Source organism: Epinephelus lanceolatus, chromosome 9 (assembly GCF_041903045.1).
Source record: "Epinephelus lanceolatus isolate andai-2023 chromosome 9, ASM4190304v1, whole genome shotgun sequence".
NCBI lineage: Eukaryota > Metazoa > Chordata > Actinopteri > Perciformes > Serranidae > Epinephelus > Epinephelus lanceolatus.
Window position 1 is genome coordinate 12,931,863 of NC_135742.1, and position 27,357 is coordinate 12,959,219.

Genomic DNA, 27,357 nt, shown 5'->3' on the forward strand with positions numbered 1-27,357 from the left:
TGGGACACCCTAGCCCTTCACGGGATGATTTTTAGGGTAAGTATTGGGGCGGACCCTTATCTGCAAACACTATCTAACAAAGGATTTAATGATGAGTGAAACGGGTGTGTTTGTGGACCCAAATGCAGTACCAGGCTCGCAGGAACAGTTGGTAATGACTTTTATTAGCACCACAGCAAACAGGGAATGCAGCAGGCAGAATAAACACAGAATAAAGTTCGTTCTTCGGGCAAGTTGCCCTCACACAGTCTCTGAGGCTCAGATGAGGGAAAGAGATCAAGCTTACGGCAGCCAAAGGTGGCGAGGCAGACGCACCGTAGGCTGAAGCGCCGGCTGATCGTGCTGAGAAGCCGACGAGGAGTGAGCTGAGGCGAGGTCGGGAGCCGGTTGGGGGGGGTCGTAGCTAGAAGAGCCGTCAGCGAAGGCAGAAGCACCGTTGAGGAGCAGGCAGGAGGGTAGACGAGGCCGGGCGGAGGAGTCGAGACCAGACGAGCAGGCAGAAACCAGAGACGCTGAAGCAAAGCACGAGGTCGGGGACAGAAGGCAGGTGAGTTTACCGGGAGGCAGACGAGGGGAGCAGGTCGGGGACAGGCAGAGTTGGCACCGGGAGATCAGGCAGGAGAAGAACGCTGGAGAGTCTCGCATAATGCTAAAGAACAATCTGGCAGTGAGTGAAGGTGCTGGAGAGGCTTATATGCAGGGCTGGTTGATGAGCTGCAGCTGTGTAGGCAGGTGAGCAGAGTTGGGCTGATGAGGTGGGCGCGGCTGGCAGGTAGAGTGAAGCAGAGGGAGGGGGAGTGGAAAAACACTGCAGCAGAGTGGCAGGAGAGGACTGAGAGACAGGGATTGTGACAGATGAGATACCATTGGCATGTAATGCTATAATATATTTGGGGATCTCAAAAGACCAATTTATGATACATGGCATAAGAGTATACAGTGTTGAACATTTTGAATAATTTATGAAAGCTGCAAGGCCTCATTCATAAGATCAATATTTTTGTAAATAATCTTATAAATAGCCTTTATTGTGTAAGAGCAGTTTGTGGGATTTTCTGTTCAAAGACTCAAGTGATATTTTCCAGTACACCTGCATCTGAGACAGTTGGATGTGACCTTTCTTCAAACTATCCCAACCATCTCAACATTGTGATTTGGCTGTAGCTTACTGTAACTTAACGATGCTATCGAGGTATTTCGCCACTACTCGCGTTAATGGAGGACCAAATTAAGGAAGCTGCTAAACTGGATTTAACGCCGATGCAGCTGGGGGTGCACGACGACGGAGACATTTTAAACGGGCAATGCTCACTTATTTTCAGCACCCCCAAGGCATGGATACTAAGAACGTCAGATTCTGGGTGAGTCGTTGATCTCTACTGATTGGTTAGGGGAAAATCAAATTCCCTCCCCCTTGTAAATCGCCTTCAATGGAGCCGATGTCAGACTGAAGGTTCTGGGAGCTTCAGTCTGACACTCAGGCTACTTCCTATTTACATCTCCCAAAGCATTATGGAAACTGCAGTTCCACCAATATATTTTAAAATAATTCCATTTTACCACCAAGATGATTATTTATCAGTCTTTGGACTAATTCTGCAAACTTTACAGTATGTTTTCATTAATTCATTTAAGTCCAGGCCACTATCACAACTTTGCTCTGCTCCACTGAGACTTAGTCAAAGCTTCCCTTCCTACCCTTCTGGATTAAATCCCAGCTGCACAGCTGCATCTTGAGGTCTACAAGTATATTTCTCATATCAACAGAAACTCCTTTAATCTGGCATTCAGGCCTGAACTTGGCAGATTAACACGTGTCCCTCTGCTGACTGAAAAAAAAAACAAGAATCCTGGAAGCTGCCCTGGGCCCTATCAGACTCAAACTCTTTCCCTCAGAAAATTTTCTTTCCTGTTAAATTGCTTGACCCACTCCATGTAAAGGCTCTATGAAATGTCTTAAGGCTACCCTAAAATTGTATTAATCAAATAAATTGCACTAACTGGTGATTAAATACACCAGTCGTTCTACAGCTCACAGTCTTTCACTCCAGGCATAGACGAGACATGTCAGGAAACCAGACAGTGTATCGAATGAGGCCAGACACAGTACGTAGCAGAGACAACATAAGAGTGAGGGTCCATATAGCGTTGTTTTTATGAGCGCCAGCATCTTCTTTTCATTGTTCCCAATGGTGCTGCACTGTTAAGTCCACCCAGCTAAAACTAATTTGAATATCTGCTACCAAGTAGAGAGCACAAAACATTAAAAAAAGGGCACTGTAATAAAGTTAACCAAGAATTGGATCATTTTAGTCTTTTGTTATTGCATAGATCACAAAATAATGTATGAAATAATCTGCAAAATGCAATAAAAATTGAATAGAGCTTTCACTGAAATTCACTTTTTAACCTTCATAAATACATAAATATGTGAAAAGATAATTCCCAATTTTGTTTTACTTCAGTTTGTGAGGGTCAATTAAAAGTGGTTATACACATCCATAAATCTGATAGATTTCACTTCATAATAAATTACACGTTTCCCTCTTTTTGAGTCTTTTTGAACGCACCAATGACTCAATGAAATGAGTAATGGCTTTGCCGATAAAACATGAGCATTGATTGGGAAACACACACAGAGAGACACACACATACACACAGATGGTTGGATCAATTCCGTGTGAGCTAATTGGCTGTCACGACCTCCTCATCGAGCTGAGACTATGAAGGCCTCGATTTGGAAAAAAGGCCTGAGGGATACACTCAGATATACAAGCAGGCCAACACACTGACACACACACACACACGTCTGCTCTCACACGCACAATGAAAGCAGAACAAGCATTTTAATAAGATCAAATGTAAACACAGGAATCTACAATGTGGAATATCAGAGCTGATTCTAACGTGTATTTTTTTGTAGCATCTGCTCTGTTATCTGTAGCTCGAGGTGCAGTTTAGCACAATAATGATGTATGTGGAAAACTTGACAGCACTACATACTATTTGGCATGAATTCAATACCTCTTGCAGGGATGTAAGTAAATACATTTTCTGAAAAGATGAATATGTATGAATTCATTGGGAACTGAACCTTTGAGCCATATAGTGTTCAGTTTTCTGTAGCTGCCTCAGGGACATGTGCATACACTTCCTTTTTTACCCAAATTACCAAAGACCTATGTGTGTAGACGCTGCATGACTGTGTCAGCCAGTTGCATTGAAATGTCAACAGTGCCACCATATTGGAGAGTGCAAGGCTTGCCTGTAAACAGTGCAAGTGCAAAAGGGAGCTGCGGTTCTTGTTGATCATAAGCACTGTAATGTTTGTGTTTTTCAGCCAGTTGCAATGAATCATTTTTGTAATCATGAGATTATGATTTACATGTGGTAGGAAAAGAAAGTTTTGTCTCCAGGATAATTTTAATCTCAGTATTTAGGCTATAATCACTGCTGGGTGCTCACAAGAGGACCATGTGTAAGACTTACATGAACTGATTTGTCAAGCATGGGTTCATCTTATTTTCCTTGGTTAAATACTTGTGGAGACGTCCCTATTTAACATTATTTAAAGTGGAGGTAATGTTAGACAAGTTTTTAACAAGCTAGCTAATGCTGTATGCTCATCAACTCCCTTATTAAACAGAATATAGCAGTTTCACGACTACTTTAAAAAGGCCACCGCAAGAAAACTTTTTCTTTTATTAATGTTAGATTATCAAACATCCAGTGGACCATAGATGTTTGTTTCTCACTGTCAGTGATCAGCCATAACTAATGTAGCTACCATGTTAGTGAGCCTTTCATTTTTTGTTTTTCTTGCAGTGGCCTTTCTAAAATGAGCAATGTTGTTTTTTTCCCTACTACTTGTAGACCATAGAGCCAAGGATATAAAAGAAGACTCACTGCAATCTGTTGAGAAATACAAACTTTACAGTGCTTTTTATTGAGGAAAAAAACACAGCTCCCCTGTTTACTTGTATTTGTTTATAGGCAAGTCTTGCAGTCTCCAATATGGCAGTGCCATTGATTTACAATCCAGCAGCCATTATTCTAAATTTTCTAAAGAAAAAAAATTAAAAAATTAACATTTCTGCAACTAAAATAAGCATCAATGGTCTTTAGCCCAGCACCTTTTCCTCTACATTTTGCCAAATGTCAATAGTGGTGGCTCAGTAGTCTTGAGTCTCCCTAGCTCAGCTAGCTAAGGATTCCAAATCCCAAAAGCAAAAGTTTTGTCAGGAAACAGAACTTAATTGTGCATGAAGAGATTCATATGCTTTTCCTGCCAACTCTGCAAAGTAAAAGTTCCAAATAATTATAAATAACTCACTGCAGTGCCACCTGGTGGTAACACATATTAATGAATGCTACTATCGACCTTTGTATAATGTTGACAGGCTAATTTAGATTTACTAGGCTGTGTTAGTTTCATTATAAGGCTTAATATGTTTAGCGGCTCCAGATAGAATTTGAAAATTATTTCTGGTCAAAAATGACTCTTTTGATAATGAAGGATGCCAACCACTGATCTGTGCAAATCACTAGTGGCCACATCTTGACATTTTAATTCTGTACAAGAGCCAAAAAGAAAAAAAAGGTTAACCTATGACTGCAAAGCAAGTTTTGATAAAATCATTAGCTCTAATTTGATCAACTTCTTTTCTCATTCATTATTATTGCATAAGACAACTGGTCCACTCAACCTCACTGGTCCCACTGTGCTTCTCAAAGTTTACAAAAACCTTTGAGCTGAATGAGAGCTACGTGGTCACAACTATCAAAGGAATTGTCAAAAACAGCAACAAGGCCACACACTCCTAAATGAAGGCATGAGTTCCAAAGTCAATGTTAAAGTCACTGCTGGAGGAGCCACCTTGAACATTTTAGCCAGACCCAGCGTGAATCTTTTGGTGACCAATTTTATACGTATCCTAAGCCGATGTTAATGTTAATCCAGGGTTCCTACGTAAGTATGGAAAGTATGGAAAAATGTGGAAATGAATTTGATCAATTTCCAGATATTAAAAAGTATGGAAAATGAAAAATAAAGTATGGAAAAATATTTTTGTTTCCAGACTATTACCATTGTTCTTAAATACTGTTTTCTAAAATAGAAAATTAGGTATTTCCAAAAATAATTTAATCAATCCGGATCGTGTTTTATCCCGGGCCAAGCACAGTTTGCGTGAGAGCAAACGTCTCAGAAATAAATACTGGTTGGCCAAGGATTCCCAATTCACACACAGAGCTAGATGCAAGCTTTGTGTGAAATCGTTTGACATCGCCAACATGGGGGAGAAGGCGATTCTGAGCCACATGAAAAGAAAAAAACACTGACCTCTTGTTACTGCATTGCTTGCACCCAGAGTCCCAACATTTCTGCCTCAGCCCAGACATTGAACTTACCTGAGTTTTTATTTGCATGCCATTATGGTACTTGGCTACAATCACCTATTAAGAATGATTAAATATGATGTGAAATATGATACACTGATATATTTACTCAGATGTCGCATACTCTCTGAAAAGAAAAAAAAACACAGAGAAGTCTGGAAATTAGGGTATGGAAAGATATGGAATTTTGAAATTCCAAATGTGTAGGAACCCTGTTAATCATTACCCATAATGGCGTCATTTTCATTTTATTGCTCTGTTGTGCATTTTGTCACAGTAATGACAGTACTGTAAATGTAATTTGTTATTTCCACTCCTGCTGGTTAGTATGGTTTTGGCTGTCAAGTAAAGTCAAAGTCAACAATGGTTGAGAGCAGTAAAACAAACTAAAAGAAAAACAAGTCATGGTAGATGATAGACCAAGTAAATTATCATCATACCATCATCATCATCATCATGAAAGATTTTTGCATTTAACATGTGCTTCTTAAAGGCCTCTTCTTGTGTAACATATGGTTGTGCCTTTGGCGTCAGGCTGTGTGTAATTGTCAAACAGAAAGGTCAACAAGATGGGCGACAAATGTTGGGATAAAAACTTAAACAGGAAACCATTCTGGCCTGCCTTAAGGTAATGTATGAATACTGTCGCCTGAAGGGCTGGTGGACTGTGTGCAGTGTAAAAGCAAACACGGACTAACTGTGGCCTGAAGGGCTGCTTAACAAACAATAAAATGTACAGCTGTAGATGAGAGTGGTCCTCACTGAAAATGGAGTAAATACAGCAAAGAGAAGATAATTATGAAAATGGAAATTTAACATCCAAATTAGAATTTAAGAAACTGAGCTGTACTGTACCCTTAAAGAATTACCATGTTATATCTTTAATGAGTTTCGCAGCTCGCAGGACAGAATTAAACCTGCACTGTTTGCTCTACAAGTCTCAAAATGATTTTCACAGTAACAGGATAAACAGAATAAAAACCGCAAACATGAAGTAGCCGTAAAAAACAAAAAGACAAAAAATACTAACAGTGAGTCTACACTTAAAAACACAACCTCTAATCCAGGAACTATACTGGATCACAGCTTTGATGAGTGACTGACAACCTTTACCTGCACCATGGCCATAAAAGCATAACACACGCTGTCCTAACTGACATACAGTACAAAGTAAGTTTCTCAATAAACAAAGCATAAAGATCACTGAAGCAACAAAAAGGAAGAGGATCAATGGTTGTACTATGATGACTCTAAGTCTCTACAAGGCAGATTTAATGGTGAGAACTGTTTAAAGAAAAAAAGTCCTCCAAAATAAATGACAGAATATATTCTACCTATGTTCTTTATAACATCTAGGATGAAGAACAGAAGTAGAAGTTCATTCAAACCTGTAGCAAATGCAAAACATCAGTTCTATGTGGTATGGTTAGAGCGGTTAGCAACTAACTTCACAAACAGCTCTACACAATGGCAACAGTGCTGTCAGAACTAATGGTGTTAACCTGGAGGGAACCAGAGGGTGGGCGCTAAGCTTTCGTGATGCCTCCATGTCAAAATCAGCTGTAACTGCTGTATGAGTGCAGTGCAAAGAGGCAGCAACTGTGACACAAACATGCACTAACATGCACATGTTGCAGCACCAGCTTACCACAACAAACCACAGAGAAGCAGGGATAACAAGAAGACCCCAAGGAAGTGCGCCGGGCTCTTAAGCCAATTTTCATATTCATACAAAGAGCTTAATTACACTGTCATGAGATGCCCTGTGGCCCAAAATGACTTTTTCACATGGCAAAATAGACATCTGTAAATCTGTGGATACATTTTTTTAGCATCACAACCCCTTCGAATCCATTTGGTCCACTAACATTTTGGAAGAGTCGCATGATTGAATCATTTTATCCACATTCAAGTTAACAGAGCGCTTAAGTGCCAAGTAGCCAGCCAGGCCAGCAGAAGTCTCCAGTGTGCCAGCTCTATGGGCCACACAGTGTGGGAGCAGTGCCAATATTCTCATGATCATTCAGGTAATTTTATCTGTGGCATTTGTACCATTTTGGCTTCATAAGCCACTGACAAACTCTCATAAGAATAAACAGAGTCCCGCCTCCAACACTGTATCCAGTTCTCTTTATACATCCATGATAACAACACACACAGAGGTAGCGTGACTTAACGCTATGCTCAGGATGCCATTACTCCACCATATTTTTACATACACTGGTTTGCTGCTATATTAATGTGTGAATGTCGCATGCAGAACATCTGAAGTTTGGTTCAGTTTAGACACAAAAAAAAAACAAAAAAATGGAAAGATTTAAAAATTTAGACCATGGTGTGGGTTAAATGACTTTAAGGTCATGGGTCTTTTGTCTTCATGTTGACAATATTAAACACTTGGGTGAGGTTATGGAATAATTGAGGCCAAGCTTAAAAATACCAAAGCTGAAAGTGGAAACAAACTGTGGTCCCAGGATTAAAGTCTGATGAAGAATATGAAAACGAGAAAAAAATATTGAAAACTACCTTGATTTATTTAAAAGAAAATAAATACAAAATGTCCTCACTTGCTGTTCTACCTTGTGAAAGGAGTCAATCTCCAGCACCGAAGCCGTGGATGTTTTGACTGAAGCAGAATGAATCAGTTATGTGGCTTCAAGCATATTACTGACACACAAATCTTACTATGCATGTGTCTCTTCACAACCACTATTCTCGCTGCAAGAGCTAGAAGACCATTGCCAATGGGATGCATCCTGGATGTACTCTGGATGTCTTACAGCAGCTTTAACATCTTAATAATTAGCAATGTCTGTTATTAGCCCTCGAGTAAACTGACGCAGTGCCCAGCTCTCCAGTGGGGCCCTTAGCCCCTACTGTAAAACACAATGATCCGGATGTCAGCCTGCTCAAAGTACATGAGAGATCAAAACCTAACCACTTTTATTCCAAGCACTTGTCTCCTCGGCTCAGCCGCATCCCCCCCTCCATTCCTCCCTCTCCATTTGTTTCATCTCCTGCTGTGCTCTGAGCAGGTGTTGAAACGCTGAACATGAAAAAAAGGAACGATGAAGAAATTTAAAAAAGAAAAAAAACCTTTCTTACATTCTATCCACCGTCCCTGCCACTTTACAACCCTCTCAGCGGTTTCTCATCCAAATCCAATTTAGCTCATGTTTCCGTCCTTACCCTCCAACCCACCCCCCTTTACCTCTCTTCCTCACCCCTCATCTTGCTCTCTTTCTCCTCGTTCCTCCTCCTTTTCTTCCCCCATTACTGTCTCCCTCACTTCTTCTCCCCCGTTCCACCCCTTGCTTCCGTCTTTCCTCCATCTCACTCCTCACCTCTTTCCTCCTCCCTGCCGTACCTGCCTCTATCTCTCTGTGGCAACATGAAAGGCTACCTGTGCGCTGATAGCCAGGGGAGAAGGAGGGCAGAGAGTTAATTAACTTGCTATCTGGGACTGACTGTTAATAGGAATTGGAACTGTTAATAAGAATATAGTGTTGTGCAGCGTGTTAGCAGAAATATAGCTTCAGACAGCACACACTAGGATAGGGCATGTGTGTAGCTGAGTGTGTGTGTGTGCCAGGGTATTGTTCAGTATGTTCTATACAAATCAGTGCTTGTATGTGGATGAGCACATACACAAATATGGACGCATGCGATTATGTGCACACAAACACACACTTGCATAAAGTCGGAGTACACAGACAGGAAGGTAGCAGGTGTAATTTCACGCATTAGAAGGACTCAAGAAAAAATCTCCGCTCTCCCCACACCCCACGCCCCTCTACACACACACAGACACACACACACGCACTCGCTTCGTCTCCCATCCCCCTGGCTCTTTCCTCTCCCGCCACCCGAACCCTTTGAAGATAACTTTTTCTTATTACCCTAACAATGGCGGCACGGAATGCAACTTTAATTCACGCTCCGAAAACGAGACGGGGAGGAACAGGACACCGCGCCGCTCGCTCTCTCCTCTCGCTTGTTCCTCCTGCGGGGTGCAAAAGCGAGCGAGGACGAGGAGGAGGAGGGTGGAGAAGAAGAAGTGAGAGAGAAAGAGAGGTAGGCAAAGCAGGAGAAAAGTTCAAATAGAAATCGCAAGGTAAAGCTTTTTTTCTTAAGCGTGAAAATGGTCCTGAGTACCTTTTCTGTTTTTTCCCCCTACTTTTCTCCACCAACTCCAAGATTGGCGAAGCGCTGACGTGTGCTGTTCCTAACAAGCACGAGCACACAGATACTTTTAACACACAAACTTAACAAAAAACGCACCTCTGTGCTGACGCGATTCATCTGATGAAGTGCCACCCACAGCACCAACACTACCTCTTTGCTTCTCCTCGAGGACCCAGCTCTCAACTTTTCTGCTTCTCTTGCTCTACTGCTTTTTTTGACATCCTTTCCTTCTGTCTCCCGTACAGTCTTGCTCCTTCTTTCTGTCTTTCGCGCTCTCTCTTTGCGGTAGGTAGGCAGGCAGGCAGGGCTGACAGGTCCTCTTACAGACAAGGAGGAAATGGTTGCCCTTTGAAGTGGAATTGGGGGCCCGTGGAACTGTCTAGTGCATGATTAGCGTGGAGCTCAGAAGGGGGGGAGAGAGAGGAAGCAGGTTAAATGCAGGGTAAAGGCAAAGAGAGAAGAGAGAAATAATAAGAATCGGGCCTCTCTACTTCAAAATCTGTCCAAATGAAAATGCAAAAACACAGTCAAAGCACTGTTAAGAGCATGCCAAACCGCAAGGCACTGATACAGCCCTAACCCTGAGAAGAAGACACTGGACAATCAGAAGCCTGAAAAAAAGCTATTACTGTAAGTCTACCTGTGGCAGCAACCTTTGTAGAGCATTCTGATGCCTCTGATCCTTAGAAGAGTAACTGTTAGCTAGGCAAAAGCCAGCACTGTTTTGGTCATTTATACAATTGAATTGTCAACACTGAAAATGGAGTGTCTGAAAATCTTCACCCTGGACAGAGTTTTACTAAAGGTCCATTTTAAGCAACCTCAAATGTGCGTCTATGTGTGGCCAAGGCCAGAACGCATAAGGCCCGTTTCCACCGCAGGAACCACCCCTGAAGGACAGAGTTCCAGAACTTTTACAGGAGCTAAACAAGTCCCTGCCTCGGAGTAGGTACTCAGAACGGCCCCAAGAAACTCCTGGCTGGGGCTTGGGGATTACTTGGTGCTGACTGGATATACTCAAGGCGGGGTGTGACGTTTTGTAATTAATAACATGGTTATCATAGATTAGCTGGGCTAACCGATAGCTGTTAGCGGTGTCTGTAATAACTCAATAAACGGTCCGTGAATAAAATATTTTTTCCAGCGGATATCTTAGTTACAACATGATTGAGCTAGCAAAGCAGTTTTGTGTTGCTATGTGTGGTATTTATTCAGTTTTGGGAAATCATGATGTCTAGAAAGCATCAGCTGACAGGGACAGCTAACAGCAGCAGCAAAGCTAACATCAGGACATCATCGGTTAAAAGCCTCCCGTTGTCGGATACGACAGTTAGCTCAATCATGCTGTCAATCATCCGCTGGAAAAAACATTTTTTTTCACGGACCGTGACCGGAGTTATTACAGACACTGCTAACGGCTAATGACATCCCTACGCCCCTACGTTGCCCCGGTCAAAATGGTCGCGCAACGATTATGTCACATACAGAGCCCTGTAACTTTACAGGAACCTTCCTCCTACTCTGCTCTCTCAGTGGAGACACGGCGGTTGAGAGGGCCGAGCGAGAGGACGTTCCTGTAGTAGTTCCTGCCTCCCAAATAGTACCAGGAAATTCTTCAGTGGAAACGGGCCTATAGAAAACCTCACAGCAAGAGGAGTCCTGGTTCAAACCCAGGGTGGGGGAGCCCTCTGTGCGGAGTTTACATGTTCCCCCTATGTCAGTGTGGATTTTCTCTGGGTACTCTGGCTTCCTTCCACAAACCAAAGACATGCAGGTTAATTGGTGACTCTGAATTGGCTGTAGGTGGTTGTCTGTCTTTATGTGTCAACCCTGCTAGTGATAGACTCGTGGCCTGTCCAGGGTGTACCCAGCCCCTCGCCCAAGGCCAACTTGGATAGGCTCCAGCATCCCCGCAACCCCCAACAGGATAAGCAGTTATGGAAAATGAATGAATGAATGAATGAATGAAGGTGTGGTCTAGGTAGTACAGTGAAGTACAGTCATGTCCATTTCTGGCATGCACTTCATCACCTAAATGTGCAATTTTAACACTGTTGTCCCAAGAAAAATGACAGCACAAAATATGTTTTGTGAGATCACAGTAACCTTGAGCTTTGACCTCTGATCACCAGATTTTAATGACTTCATTCTTCGGTCCAAGTGGACCAAATTTGAGAAAACTCCTTCACGGCCTCTTTGAGATATCGCGTTCATGAGAAAAACATGGACACAAGTTCAGCGTGACCTTGACCTTTGATCACCAAATTCTAATGAGTTCATCCTTGACTCAAAGTGGATGTTAGTGCCATATATGAAGAAATTCCCTCATGGTCTTCTTGAGATATCTCGTTCACAAGAATGGGATGGGCAACCGAAAACACAATGCCTCCCTCTGCAGCTGTCGCAGAGGCATAAATATGAAAAAAGGTTTTTATTTCACATATGGCCTTTCTTTGCTTTGGGGTACAGATCTCTGGATCAATATGTTAGTGTTGAGAATTCTTCAGCTACACCTCTTTCATACATTTACATATACTGAATGGTGAAAGCGTTTTTCTCTTACACTGAGGTTACTGAAGTACTGTAGCACTTTGTCTCATTCCTGTAGATGCTGCTTGAAAACCAAAGGTTTTGCTCTCCTCAGCATTCTGATGGTACAACTGTTGGATAACTATAGAGAGATGAGATATGTGAGCATCTTTATCCAATTTTACATATTTATAACAGAGGTATATGTGATAGTTAACTTGCCTGAACATGATGCCATAATGTTTTTATTTCCTTTATTTTCGGTAAAGCATTTGATTCCTGTTATAAGTGCTCTAAAAACCAGAATTTAAAATAAATGTCTTCATTGGATTCTCTCCAATCACTTTTTCATTTAAAACAGAATTCTTTCTCTCAGTAAGAAGTTAATATAGCTGTGATGATGATGGTGATGAATTGTGTTGTTTCATTTTCAACTGTTTAACAACCATCAAGTCACAGGTAGAACTGTGGCATTTATAAAATTAAGTTTCATAACAGCAAACATCCATTTTAAAACATAGAAAAGGATGATGTTGTGGAAAAGGAATTGTCAGTATTGAATAGAGAAATTGAATTTGAAAAGAGAAATTGTATTTTCTTCACCTTAAATAAGTCTCTCTCATTTTGATGAGCAGGTTACATTTAATGACAACTGTAAAAGAGCTTGACAAAACTCTTCTTCTTGTGTATTTGTACCTTATTTTGTGACGATGACCTCATGGGACCATTGGCTTGATGCAGTCTTGCAAAAGGTCATCAGCACCGGTTTCATCATCGTCCCAGACCTCTGTTATTTATGAAATTGCTGTTGACATCCTCAAATTGTAACTTGTCCCACCAAGCTGGGTTGGCATTTGACTGAATGACTCTGCATTTTCCCTGTCACTGCCGATTTTCACCTGTTGGATCAAATAGGGAAATGTTAATTATTTCATTTAATATGATCACATGGAGAATGACTGTCCACTCATAACAAGTCAGGGGATATGTCCACAAATCAATACAAAAAGACCTGACAGTTTTGTTTACAAAAGAATAAACAGTGGATATTAACTTTAACATATTAACAAGTTGTTGAAAAATGTTTCTGTCAATAAGTTCTATACAGTAAAGGATCTTAGCATGAATCTTAACTGTGTCCTTTTATATTTTATTTTATTCAAATAGTTGGAGTATACACAATTTACACATTGCATGAACATAAATGGGTGCAGGTGTATTTTCTAAAAGGGCATTATTCACTGAAAGGCAATACACACACACATTCTTGTACTTCTATCTTTGTGAGGACCCTCATTAACATAATGCTTTTCCTAGCCCCTGACCGTAACCTTAACCATCACCACTAAATACCTAACCCTAACCTAAACCTAATTCAAACCTGAACCCTAAAACTAACTAATCCTCAAACAGGTCTATGAAAAAGTGAGCCCTGACCAAAATGTCCTCACTTTGCAAAAATGTCCTCACTGTGTTGCTGAAATACGTTTTTTGGTCCTCACTGTGTAGCATGTACAAGTACACACACACACACACACACACACACACAGCATAATATACTGTTCAAACACAAGCTATATCCTAGATATAGCTATATATTTACACAACCATTTCATTTGTCTTCATTGTCTTGGATATTCCACTAAACTAAAACCAGGCACCTACCATTGTTTTTTACCAATTGTGCCACATAATACTCTGTGAAGCCACACACTTAGTGTTGCCAACAACTGAAGCTATCCAGTGTTTATCCATTAGCCTAACACTGATTAAACAGCAAAAGCAGTCTGTCTCTGAGCTTCAGTGTGAAAATGTGGTGGAAGCACACACTCTCAGGTACTAAGCTTTAAATGAACTGTCACAGCATCACTGACTAATGTGACATTTTGTTTCCTCTTCTTGCTTCTTTAAGCGGACCACAACAAATATTTACTTACTTATCAGTGCCTTTGTGCTTAAGTATAGCTTCAGGTATCTCTTCATTTGGATAGTCCACCCACAAATGGTTCATGCAGTATCTGTTACATTTCAACAGCTTGTTAGGTGAGATTCAGCAATTCAACTGTTATGCTTTGTGTGTTGATATTTATCTCTAGAGTTTATATGACAATTCACTACTATGCTGCATAGGTTGAATGAAAAGTTCAAGGTCAACTAAATTATTCTAGGAATATACAGAGGTATGTCCATGAACTGTCACAAATACTACATAGATAATCTGTAACATTCTACAGAATGAAGCCAAACAGCTGAATTGCTGAATCTCACCTAATAAGCTGTTGAAATGTTACAAATACTCCAAAAGCTATCTGACCTGGACTATCTCAATACAGGAATACCTAAACTTACACCTAAAAAAAAACTTTAAAAAAAACCTAAAAATTAAGCACAAAGGTGCTTTGAGCTAAATGCTAACACCGGTAGAAAAATAAGCAAATATTTGTTGTGGTCAGCTGTCAAAATGTATATCTGTAGGCAAACAATCCAAATGAAGTGTTATGCAGCTTCAAAGTGCAGCTAACATTGTGCTGCTTGTCTTGTTTAATCACCAACACCAAAACAGATTTCCATCAATAAAAAAGTTGGTGTGAGACAGGACTTGTATACAAGTCACCAGCCTCAAAGTCAAACGTGTGAAACCATCATCAACCCCCGAAACATCCACATACTTGGCTTTCACACCGTCCTCCAGCCATTTGTTTTAATTTTTAGTAGTATAATTTTTATGCATTATACTGTATATTATCACTACAGACTGAAATATTAATATAAGTCATATGAAAACTGGGCTGGTTGTCGGTCTCTGTGTGTCAGCTCTTTGATTGACCAGTGACTTGTCCAGGGTGTACCCTGGCATTTTGTGCAATCGTAGTTGGGTTTAGCTCAAGCCCCCCATAACCCTTTAAAGGACAAATGATTATATGTAACAGATGGGTGGATGCTGAAATGCAAAAGATAAATCACACAAAAAACTATGCCCAAATGTACATCATATACACCAATCAGCAAAAAAATTAAAAACACTGACAGGTGAAGTGAGTAACATTGATCATCTTGTTACAATGCAATGTTCTGCTGGAAAACCTTGGGCCCTGACATTCATGTGGATGCCACTTGATGCGCACCGCCCAACCAAACACCGTTGCAGAGCAAGTACACCACCTCATGCCAACAGCACTCCCCCATGGCAGGACAACACTACAAAACCTGTTCAGGAATGGACCCAGAAATGTGACAAAAACCTCAAGGCATTAACCTGGCCTCGAAATTAGCCAAATCCCAATCCAGTAAAGCGGCAGTGGGATGCAAACATCTCAACTTTACAGGGTTCATTTCTGATGGTGTGAGGTACTCTGCTGAGCTCTGACTGAGCCACATTTGTCCAACTATTATATGTATTTCCTTTTCTTCCATTTAAGAAGAAAATACGAACATAAATATGGAAAGGTAATACTACTTCACCCGTATAGGATTATTAATGCATTACTATCATTTTAGCTCGATTATTGTCGTCATGTTTCGTCTCCATGAGGAGAAACAATGGGGCCAGTATGTTTATAAAAGCTGGGGTCAGGGGTTTGTTATATTATCAAAGTTTGAATCCTATGATTTTACCTGCATAAGCAATAATAACATTCCTCACACCACTGGTTTATTACTTTCAAACTGTCCATTCACAGAAAGACCCAAGGAAGTTTTAATTGTTCTGTATTAATATAAGCACAGATTTGTGGAGCTACTTAAATATACATACAGTACAGGCCAAAAGTTTGGACACACCTTCTCATTCAATGCGTTTTCTTTATTTTCATGACTATTTACATTGTAGATTCTCACTGAAGGCATCAAAACTATGAATGAACACATGTGGAGTTATGTACTTAACAAAAAAAGGTGAGATAACTGAAAACATGTTTTATATTCTAGTTTCTTCAAAATAGCCACCCTTTGCTCTGATTACTGCTTTGCACACTCTTGGCATTCTCTCCATGAGCTTCAAGAGGTAGTCACCTGAAATGGTTTCCACTTCACAGGTGTGCCTTATCAGGGTTAATTAGTGGAATTTCTTGCTTTATCAATGGGGTTGGGACCATCGGTTGTGTTGAGCAGAAGTCAGGTTAATACACAGCTGACAGCCCTATTGGACAACTGTTAAAATTCATATTATGGCAAGAACCAATCAGCTAACTAAAGAAAAACCAGTGGCCATCATTACTTTAAGAAATGAAGGTCAGTCAGTCCGGAAAATTGCAAAAACTTTAAATGTGTCCCCAAGTGGAGTCGCAAAAACCATCAAGCGCTACAACGAAACTGGCACACATGAGGACCGACCCAGGAAAGGAAGACCCAGAGTCACCTCTGCTTCTGAGGATAAGTTCATCCGAGTCACCAGCCTCAGAAATCGCAAGTTAACAGCAGCTCAGATCAGAGACCAGATGAATGCCACACAGAGTTCTAGCAGCAGACCCATCTCTAGAACAACTGTTAAGAGGAGACTGCGCGAATCAGGCCTTCATGGTCAAATAGCTGCTAGGAAACCACTGCTAAGGAGAGGCAACAAGCAGAAGAGATTTGTTTGGGCCAAGAAACACAAGGAATGGACATTAGACCAGTGGAAATCTGTGCTTTGGTCTGATGAGTCCAAATTTGAGATCTTTGGTTCCAACTGCCGTGTCTTTGTGAGACGCAGAAAAGGTGAACGGATGGATTCCACATGCCTGGTTCCCACTGTGAAGCATGGAGGAGGAGGTGTGATGGTGTGGGGGTGTTTTGCTGGTGACACTGTTGGGGATTTATTCAAAATTGAAGGCACACTGAACCAGCATGGCTACCACAGCATCCTGCAGCGACATGCCATCCCATCTGGTTTGCGTTTAGTTGGACGATCATTTATTTTTCAACAGGACAATGACCCCAAACACACCTCCAGGCTGTGTAAGGGCTATTTGACCAAGAAGGAGAGTGATGGAGTGCTGCGGCAGATGACCTGGCCTCCACAGTCACCGGACCTGAACCCAATCGAGATGGTCTGGGGTGAGCTGGACCGCAGAGTGAAGGCAAAGGGGCCAACAAGTGCTAAACACCTCTGGGAACTCCTTCAAGACTGTTGGAAAACCATTTCAGGTGACTACCTCTTGAAGCTCATGGAGAGAATGCCAAGAGTGTGCAAAGCAGTAATCAGAGCAAAGGGTGGCTATTTTGAAGAAACTAGAATATAAAACATGTTTTCAGTTATCTCACCTTTTTTTGTTAAGTACATAACTCCACATGTGTTCATTCATAGTTTTGATGCCTTCAGTGAGAATCTACAATGTCATGAAAGTCATGAAAGTAAAGAAAACGCATTGAATGAGAAGGTGTGTCCAAACTTTTGGCCTGTACTGTATATACACACAAGCGCACACACACAGATGGGCGGCTTGGTCACCTGCTTGAAGCCCCTCCCTCTATCTCTGTAACACTCTATAAAATTGTCCAGCACGTTGGACAGTTCAGCCAGGAGCTGCCTTCTGTCTTCCTCTCTCTCTCTCTCAGGGTGAAAGCACAACTGAAGATGAAGCTTGCTGTGTTTGCCTCCTTGCTAATTATTCTACCATTCCAGGCCGAAGCTGACTCATGTTTTGGTAGGAGAGTGGTTGTCTGGGTGACAAATGGCAAAAATATTGGGGATGGACTTCTAAGCCCAGATCCCTATGTTGTGGTGAGTTGTTGGCTTCTCAAAATATAACCAAACATGAAATGGGAAATTCTGTTTTTAATGAAGGTGCTACTTTTTTTTATTCTTGCTACAGTAAATCAACTTCTTGTTGTGATGGTCGACTTTCTCGCACATGCCTAGTGACTGAACAGTTATGCGCATGTGCGAAAAGTCTCCGTTTTCAGAGGAGCTGCATATTGCAAGTTTAAATGACGATGTATGATGACAGTGCTGTTTCCAAAAAACGTACTTGTCACCTTAACATTTTCATAGTCAATATAATATATTAGAAATTTATTTGAGTGAGAAACCCACATTGAAAATATAAGGTTAATCTTCTGTAACAATAATCTAACTGTTGCAGCAGCCCCTCAGATTACATTAATTAATTAATGCCTAATTTTCAACCAATAATTTCACTGAAATAAAATGGAAATATCAGTTTTAGTCAATGAATAATGCTCTTTTATTAAATGTACCTGCACCAATATTCCACTGGAGGTGCACTCAGTGATATTCCCTCTTATGTAAATTGTGTGTATTCCAAATATTTGAATGGAAGAAACAGGATACAGTAAAGATTCATGCTAAAGTCCTTTTCTGTATAAAATGTAGTTACAAAAAATACAATTGAAGAATACATTAATATTTGTATATTTATGTTGTATTTTACATCCCCCCCCCCCCTTTTTTTTTTTTTTTTACACAGCACAGCTAGGTCTTTTTTACTTATGTGTGTACATTTTTCCTGACCTGTTTGTAAATGAATACTTATCTACTATATGATTATTTTAAACAGAATTATTTACATTTCCCAATTAGGTGAAAATTGGCAATGAATCACAAAAAACCAAAGTCGTTTACTCAACTTCCAACCCAGGCTGGATGCAGGAGTTACAATTTCCAGATGCCACCAGCGACATGATCACAATGGAGGTCTGGGACAGAAACGCGTTGACTTCTGATGAGAACTTAGGAACCTGCATGGAGCCATTGGTCCATCATAATCAGCGTTATGAAACCATAAAGTGTGTCATGAACAGCAATAACGGTGTTGTCACCATCTTGTACAGGTGTATCTAAATGTAACCTGCTTCTCAAAATGAAAGAGACCGATTTGAAGTGAATAAAATTCTCTTTCTCTTTGAAATGTTTGGTGACAGACGAGTAAAACTTCTTATTCAATACAGATAATTCTTTTTCCACATTACTGTCTTTCTGATTGTTTAAAAAGTTGATGTTTGCTGTTATGAATCATATCATCTCAAACACCACAGTGTGAAAAATAGTTAATACTGAAAAATGGTGAAAAATGAACACAATTCATCACCATCATTTATGAAATTGCAAATTGCGTTGAGAAAGCTGTTTGTTTCTGTACTGTTGGCTTTTTAGAAACTGCAGAAGCTCTGTATCTTTTCTGTGCATCAATAATAACTTCTCACTGAAAGATACAATTCAGTTTGAAATAAAAAGAAAAAAGGGGATGAATAAAATTAAACGAACAAAATTTGTTTTCAGTGTATGTTTGTTAAAGCACCCTTATCCAGAGATGGGTACTGAAACTCAGTGCCACTGTGGCAACGCACAACACAGACTTCGGTGCCTTATTTCTGTGCCACCAAAATGCCTGAGCCTCCTGCTGGTGCAGGCAGTGCTACGAAACAATGTCAAAAGACATTACAGGCAGCAGAGGCATCACCGCATGTGTTAGCTCATATTAGCTCAGCAGCAAGTTAGCCTACCTTTAGCTAGTAGCTTGAACTACATGGTTAAAATGCCAAAAGCTAAAGTTTGGCTACATTTCATTTTCATTTCAACACCGGGACATGCAACAAATATTCTAAAAGAATTGCATGTAAAGGGGGGAACATGTCAAATTAAATCAAGTGTCTAGTGACGCATGGGATACACTTGAAAGCAGAGGGATGCACCATGTTCCACTGCTTCTGTGACCCCATGCCAAGCACATAGGATGGCAGTGTGGGCGTCCCTGGCCCCATCGATGATGGGGAGACTGATGATGATGATGATAGCAGCCTTTCTTTAGGTTAGTAATGTAATGTTGATTGCAAATCTTACATTCATAAAGCCCTAACAAATGATTATATATCAGAATCATTTCATGTGGATTTCTGCAGCAACAACAGCGACCCATACACCTTGGCAAAGATGGCTAATTTGATAAAAGTGAAGGTGAAGGAATTACACAGGGCTTAAAAACCAAATTTGTGGTCAAGGGACTGAGGTCTTTTTCCACTGTGGAATCTACACGGTTCAGATGAAATAAACAAATAAATAAATGGAGAAGCAAGACAAACCCACCATATGCTCCACTTTTAAACACATGCATGTGTGTACAGGCCTTACCAAAACAATTTGACAAGGTTTTCCTCTGTTCAATACATGAAATTAGTCAGGAGAGGTGTCGTTTTTGGCCAGGAAAACCAAATGTAGCTGGGATGGTCTGCAGATCCCAACCACTCTGTGTTGTGTCGTGGTGCATAATCAGACACTGGACATTGACAATACTTGCTGAACTCAGGTTTAATCCTGTTGTGAGTTCACAGAGTATCTGCAGTAAACGTGGTATGCCTCTCGCAGCCAAGTTCTTTGCAGACTGACCATCAACTTGAAGCTAACACAAAATGTTTAAAGAAAATAAAATTAAGTAAGTAAATAAATAAAATAGAATAAAAATGATGCCTAAATGAATAAAAGATGTTATCACTTTGGGTTCCTTATTACATGACAACAACTTTATTGGTAGCACCCGTAATGAGTCCACAGAGAACTAAAGCTGTCATGTGTATTGTAACAACACGCCTAACATGAGAAAAATACATGCTCGACATATGTCCCATGCGAAGATTAAATGGTGGACGCTAGCAAAAATACACAAGAAAAATGTGGTTAGCTAGTTAACTCAATGTCTCAAATCTCCCTTTACAGGACAAATACCCAACAGAAAACTACTCAGTTCATCTACCCTGATGACAATATGAGTTGATAAGCTGCTCTGTGCACTTTAATTGACACAGAAGTTAGAATTTTCAATTTATAGTAGCGCTGATATAAATACATACTTCTCGCTGCCAAGGTCACTGCAGAGATGCAGGAAGTAGAGCAGTACTCCCATTAATGAGGTAAAGAGGAGAACATTTTGATAAAATTACTACATATTGCAATGGAACATATACTACAAGAAATGAAAATGATAAAAAAAAAAAAAAATTCTATCTGCTGCACAAACATGATAATATCGGATGTTTGTAGCTGAGTTGAAACTGGATTTGTTTGTACCAGCTCAAAATATATTTTGCTGTTAGTTTTACTGTCATGAAGTATTAAATTATTGTAGTTGGCCCAGCCAGGGGGTCCAGGTTTTATCTTTGTCATTACTTCAAGGTCTGCCCTGGACCAAGGACCCACTTTTGGACTGTGACCCACCAATTGGGAACCACAGGTTGTATGTATTATGTGTATTTGGTATGTAAATTTGTTTGGTTTGTATTAATTAAAATATTTAAATGCACTTTAAACTTTAACTGTTAATATATTGTTCAAATTCTAGTTCAAATCTGCCTTATAATAAAACAAAATTCTTTAATGTTGTTGACTGTCGTGTTTTGTGATTTCTATTTTTTTTTTTTTTCAAATTCAGGCACCATTTCAGCACCAGTATCAGAAAATTCCCAAACAATACCCAGCCCTACTTACAATATGAATGAAATGCTTTACAAACACAAAAGAGAATAAAAACGTTTCAATCCTTCAGGCCAGTAAAACCATTGCACATGTCTCTGCACTCGTCTTAAATAACAAACATTAATTTAGTGGACAGTTTTGGGAGAAATATGACATTTCCACACTGCCTAGGGTATCACGATTAAAAAAAATCATAGCAATAAATCACAGGCAGCCAGAGACCTGAATCAGAAGAGAACCACTGCTGGGTTTTCTCCACCACACAATATTTTAAACTACAAAGTGTATTTTCCTCATCTTCAGTTGACCTTTTTAGTTTTCAAGAGCAGATTATATTACAAACACTTGTAGTAGAGCTCGACTTTCATTTTGCACCCAATCACACAATAATCTTGACCTTCTAAGACCAGTGAATTCATGCAGCTGCCCAATTTTCAGCAGCTTGTACCTGCATCAATGTAGATTCAGGGTGCTTTCACACCTGCCGTTTGGTTCGGCTCAATCAAACTCAAGTTACTTTGCCCAATAAGTGTGGTTCGTTTGGGCAGGAGTGAACAAAGCAATCGCACTCGGTGCACACCAAAACAACTGGATCGAGACCTCCTTGAAGAGGTGGTCTCAGTCTGGTTACAAACAAACTCTGGTGCAGTTTGTTTGTGGTGAGAACATGTTCCGACCTGGATCTGAACCAACTGCAGTCACATGACACATTGTCTGGGTTAAACATGAGCATGTTACAGTCCTGGAGGATTATTAATGTGCACCTCCTCCTGTACTGCCTTAAAGGGCCACTGTGTAAAATGGGTTGAAAACAGTGACATCAGTGGTCAAATTCTAGATTGCAGGGCTCACTCGCTCACCCCTCCCGTCGGGTAAATGACGGTGGCCTCGTAGGGACAAAAAGTCTTGCGCAGACACGAGTTTTTCAGGAGTAGGTCTATCTAGCGACGAGGTGAATATTTATTTAGAAATCTAAACCATGTTACGATATTGTAATGAATCCCTCACGAGCAGGAGACCAGAGTAGCGTTCGGGAAAAAGGCCAGTTTATTTGAGCACTCCAAAAACTCCGGTAACACTCCAGAAGGTAAAAGACTCCCAAACTCTGACTCTTCTAGCGTAACACACACACTCCATACACACATTCTCGTTTACAATACCAAGCGGGCACCTCCTCCCCTCCCTGCTCCACAAATCTCCAGCCCGCACACTGACTGACAGCGTAGCCTGTAAACAGAGCTCAGCTGTTTATGTAGCCTAGCAATATCTCCGGACTATAGTAGCTGTAATGGATGACTTTGAACGCGATTTTGAAGAGTTTCTTGTAGCAGACGCAGACCCAGAGCCATACCTGTTTGAGCCGGAGCATACAGATGAGGAACTTAGATGCTGAGCGGGCGAGACGAGAGGCTGAATCATCCGCTCCATTTTGCTGCACAGAATGGGATTCGGTGCTACTGCTACCATCGCTGGGGAGATATATCACCAGGAGGAAAAGTGCCGCAGAGAGTGCATCACAAGGAGTGAAGTTGCGTATTCTTTTTCTCGCAGATGACGGTTCGGGTTCATTCTCTCCTGTTGCGTGGTAAGTGTGGTCCATTCGCAAACTTTATAACTAAAAAAACTTTTCACTACTCTCCATCAACGAACTACTAACACTCTCTGCTGTTTCCTCCTACTTCTTCCTTCCTCCCGCTGTCTTCGTTGGTTCATTTATACATGCGAAACGCGTTCTCTGGCTGGCTGGATTGTCCGCTTGGGCTGCCGTACATACATGGCGGCGCAAGATGGCAACTTCTCTAAAGCAAGGCCCTTGCTATATATATATATATATATATATATATATATATATGACCATGCCAAATATTACACACTGGTCCTTTAATATGCACATTCAGCACATCCAATGCATCAAAACATTGTTTTCTAGTTGGAGCCGTGCCTCGTCTTCAAACTGTATGGTTTGACTAAAATGAACAATGACAGCAATATAGTCCACGATGAGCAGCGCTAAAATCAACCTGCGTAGTTGTCCCTCCGTTGTGACATTAGAAAGTGTCGCATTTATCTTGCAAGTGTACTCTTCTTCAATGTTTTCTTTACTTCCTGGATTTTTCCCACATGGAAATTCTGACCAATCAAGAGCAGCGTTCTTGCGCAAGGCATTTTATCTGGTCTGCTTCTAAATGCTGACCTGAGAACACGAACCAACTCTAGGCAGTTATGCTTTTTGACAAAATTAGTCCCTGATTTTGACCAAAGAAATTAAACTCTAGGTCTGAAAGCACCCTTAGATTTCAGGAATCCATCCATGTACATCGAATCAAAGTTGCATTGACTGATAACTCCAAATAAAATGTTACCCAGCTTCAGAGTGCAGCTAGCGTTGTGCTATGGACTGGTCTTGCGCAATAATCAACGCCATGAAAGACACAACTCATCCACAGATCACCAGCTTCAAAGTCTGTTATGTTAAACCATCATCGAACCAAATCACATTCACATACTTATCTTTAACTCCATGCTCCTGAAATATGCACTGATTTTGAATACATATAATGTTTACAAATTATAAATTATTACCGCAGAATCACACAACTACTGGGTTGGTAGTCTCTGTGTCAACCCTTTCATTGACCAGTGACCTGTTCAGGATATAACCTCACCTCTTGTCCAAGCGGCCACCCTTTGCAAACACGACTGTTAGTGCCTGCAAGGGTTTGGAGCTGACAGTGTCTGCTGAACACTGAATGAGACTGAGGATGACACTTCCTTTTCTTCCATTTCATAAGAAAAATACTAACAGTATGCGACAGTAATATTCGACAACAAAGTAAGGATAATTAATGCATTCGTCTCATTTTAGCTTGATTATTGTTGTTGGGTTTTATTCAATTAAGAAAAGAAATGGGGCCAGTATGGTCAGAAAAGTTACAGTCACTAAAAGCAGAGCTTAAGTTTTGTTTTATCAACTCAACTGTTATCACTTTACCTGCATAAGCATTAGTAATGCTAAGAAAGGTAGAGCTACACAGATGAACACATTTGGACCTGCCCACACACACACAAACACAATACACAGTTGGACGGCTGAGTCACCTGTTTGAAGCCCCTCCCCCCATCTCTGAAGCGCTCTGTGAAGATCTTCAGCTTGTTGACCATTTCAAAAAGGAACTGCTTTTCTTTCCGTCCCCATCTCTTTCTCTCAAGGTAAAGACACAACTGAAGATGAAGCTTGCTGTGTTTGCTTCCCTGCTGATGATTATACCGTTCCAGGCCAAAGCTAACACATGTGTCAATAAAAAAGTGCTAGTCTGGGTGACACATGGCAAAAATCTTGGGGATGGACTTCAAAGCCCAGATCCCTATGTTGTGGTGAGTTCTCAAAATATAACCAAACATAAAATGGATAATTCTGGTTTTTAATGCAGTTTGCTACTTTTTTATATGCTGCTTGTAAATGTAACTGTCATATTGCTAATGTTTTTATGTCAACATGGACCTCAGAAATTCGTGTAACAAAAAAAAAAAAAAAACACTGAAAATGTAAGCATAATCTTTCATAACAACAATCCAACTGTTGCAGCAGTCCCTCACATTAAATTAACTGATGCCTAATTTAAATCCAACAATGTCACTGAATTCAAAAAGAAATGTAACCTTTAATCAATGAATAATGCCCTTTTGTAAAATGTACCTGCACCCATATGGACTTGGACTTTAGAAACCCATCCATGAACATCTTATAAAAGTTCAACTCAAAGATATTACCTCAAATGTAAATTGCATGTTCTCCACTGTATAATATGAACTTACAAAAACATGACTGAACAATATGTCAATATATGTACTTCAACTGTTCGTCCTTTTTACACAGCACAGTCAGGTTATTTGTACAAGTGTGTGTAAATTTTCCCTGACTTGTTAGAGTGTAAATGACCTGGCATTGACTCTTATTGTGTAATATGATGTGCATGGCTGGATGTAGACTGTTGTGACTTCAACTAAATGATCTGACATGACTCTGGCCAAATTTGGTTATGTGAGGAGAAGCAATTGTTTACAGAGCTGGGTGTCTGAATATCAGGAAAACAGCAGCTTAAGTGACAGGAAACACCTTTTAATGTGTACCGGAAAGCCGTGGGTGTGTCAACTGATACTTCCTGTTTGTTAGACACTATAAATTGTCATGATGTGCAATTTTTTTGGCTTTCTCGCAAGTAAACCCTCAAATGTCCAAATCTGTGTTTTGAGTCTCTTTATTCTACAACATTGTTTTTAAGTGAATAATCATCCTCCATGTGATTATTTAAATAAAGTTATTTCCATTTCCCAATTTGATCTTCCAGGTGAAAATCAACAGTTACACACAAAAATCCAGAGTCATTGATTCAAGTTCCAACCCAGAGTGGTGGGAGGAGTTACAATTTCCAGAGGCCACCAACAAAATCATTGAAATCGAGGTCTGGGACAAAAAGAAGTTCACTCCTGATGACAAGTTAGGGGCATGCACAGAGCAACTGTTACATGAAGGTCAAAGTCATGTCACCATTAGGTGCAGAATGAACAACAATACAGGTGTTGTCAACATCCTTTACAACTGTAACTAAAAGTAACCTGCTCTTGAAAATGAAAGGATTTGAGGTGAAGAAAATTCTCTGTCTTTGAAATGTTTGGTGGTGGAAAAACAGAACTTTGTGTTAAATACTGATGGTTCTTTTCCCACTATATTGTTCTTTGCTTGTTTCAAAATTGACGTTTGCTGTTATGAAACTATATTTATAAAGGCCACAGTGTGCAAATAGCTAATATTGTCTACCTGTGACTTTTTGGTCATTAGACAGTTGAAAAATAAACACGATTCATCACCATTATTTGTGAAATTGAAACTTGTGTTTAAAAAAATTGCTGTTTTTCCTCTGTTCTGTTGGCTTTAAGAAACTGCACCTGCTCTGTATCTTTTCTGCACAACTATAATAACCTTTCACTTAAAGATATAATTCTGTTTCAAATGAAAAGGTGAATGAATAAAATCGGAAGATAATATTTGTTTCCAATGTACAGTACAGGCCAAAAGTTTGGACACACCTTCTCATTCAATGCATTTTCTTTATTTTCATGACTATTTACATTGTAGATTCTCACTGAAGGCATCAAAACTATGAATGAACACATGTGGAGTTATGTACTTAACAAAAAAAGGTGAGATAACTGAAAACATGTTTTATATTCTAGTTTCTTCAAAATAGCCACCCTTTGCTCTGATTACTGCTTTGCACACTCTTGGCATTCTCTCCATGAGCTTCAAGAGGTAGTCACCTGAAATGGTTTTCCAACAGTCTTGAAGGAGTTCCCAGAGGTGTTTAGCACTTGTTGGCCCCTTTGCCTTCACTCTGCGGTCCAGCTCACCCCAAACCATCTCGATTGGGTTCAGGTCCGGTGACTGTGGAGGCCAGGTCATCTGCCGCAGCACTCCATCACTCTCCTTCTTGGTCAAATAGCCCTTACACAGCCTGGAGGTGTGTTTGGGGTCATTGTCCTGTTGAAAAATAAATGATGGTCCAACTAAACGCAAACCGGATGGGATGGCATGTCGCTGCAGGATGCTGTGGTAGCCATGCTGGTTCAGTGTGCCTTCAATTTTGAATAAATCCCCAACAGTGTCACCAGCAAAACACCCCCACACCATCACACCTCCTCCTCCATGCTTCACAGTGGGAACCAGGCATGTGGAATCCATCCGTTCACCTTTTCTGCGTCTCACAAAGACACGGCGGTTGGAACCAAAGATCTCAAATTTGGACTCATCAGACCAAAGCACAGATTTCCACTGGTCTAAT

At 40.5% G+C, this 27,357-nt stretch overlaps 2 long non-coding RNA genes across 2 annotated transcripts; both read left to right on the forward strand.

Annotated features, from left to right (window-relative positions):
- The first annotated feature begins 17,619 nt into the window (after nt 1–17,619).
- Nucleotides 17,620–19,014, forward strand: LOC144464354 (uncharacterized). The gene is made up of 2 exons (XR_013492081.1): nt 17,620–17,812; nt 18,632–19,014. It is a non-coding gene; the product is annotated as an uncharacterized LOC144464354 (long non-coding RNA).
- Nucleotides 19,015–24,684: 5,670 nt separating this feature from the next.
- On the forward strand, nt 24,685–26,563 carry LOC117253074 (uncharacterized). The gene is made up of 2 exons (XR_004501363.1): nt 24,685–24,892; nt 25,867–26,563. It is a non-coding gene; the product is annotated as an uncharacterized LOC117253074 (long non-coding RNA).
- The last annotated feature ends 794 nt before the right edge of the window (nt 26,564–27,357 follow it).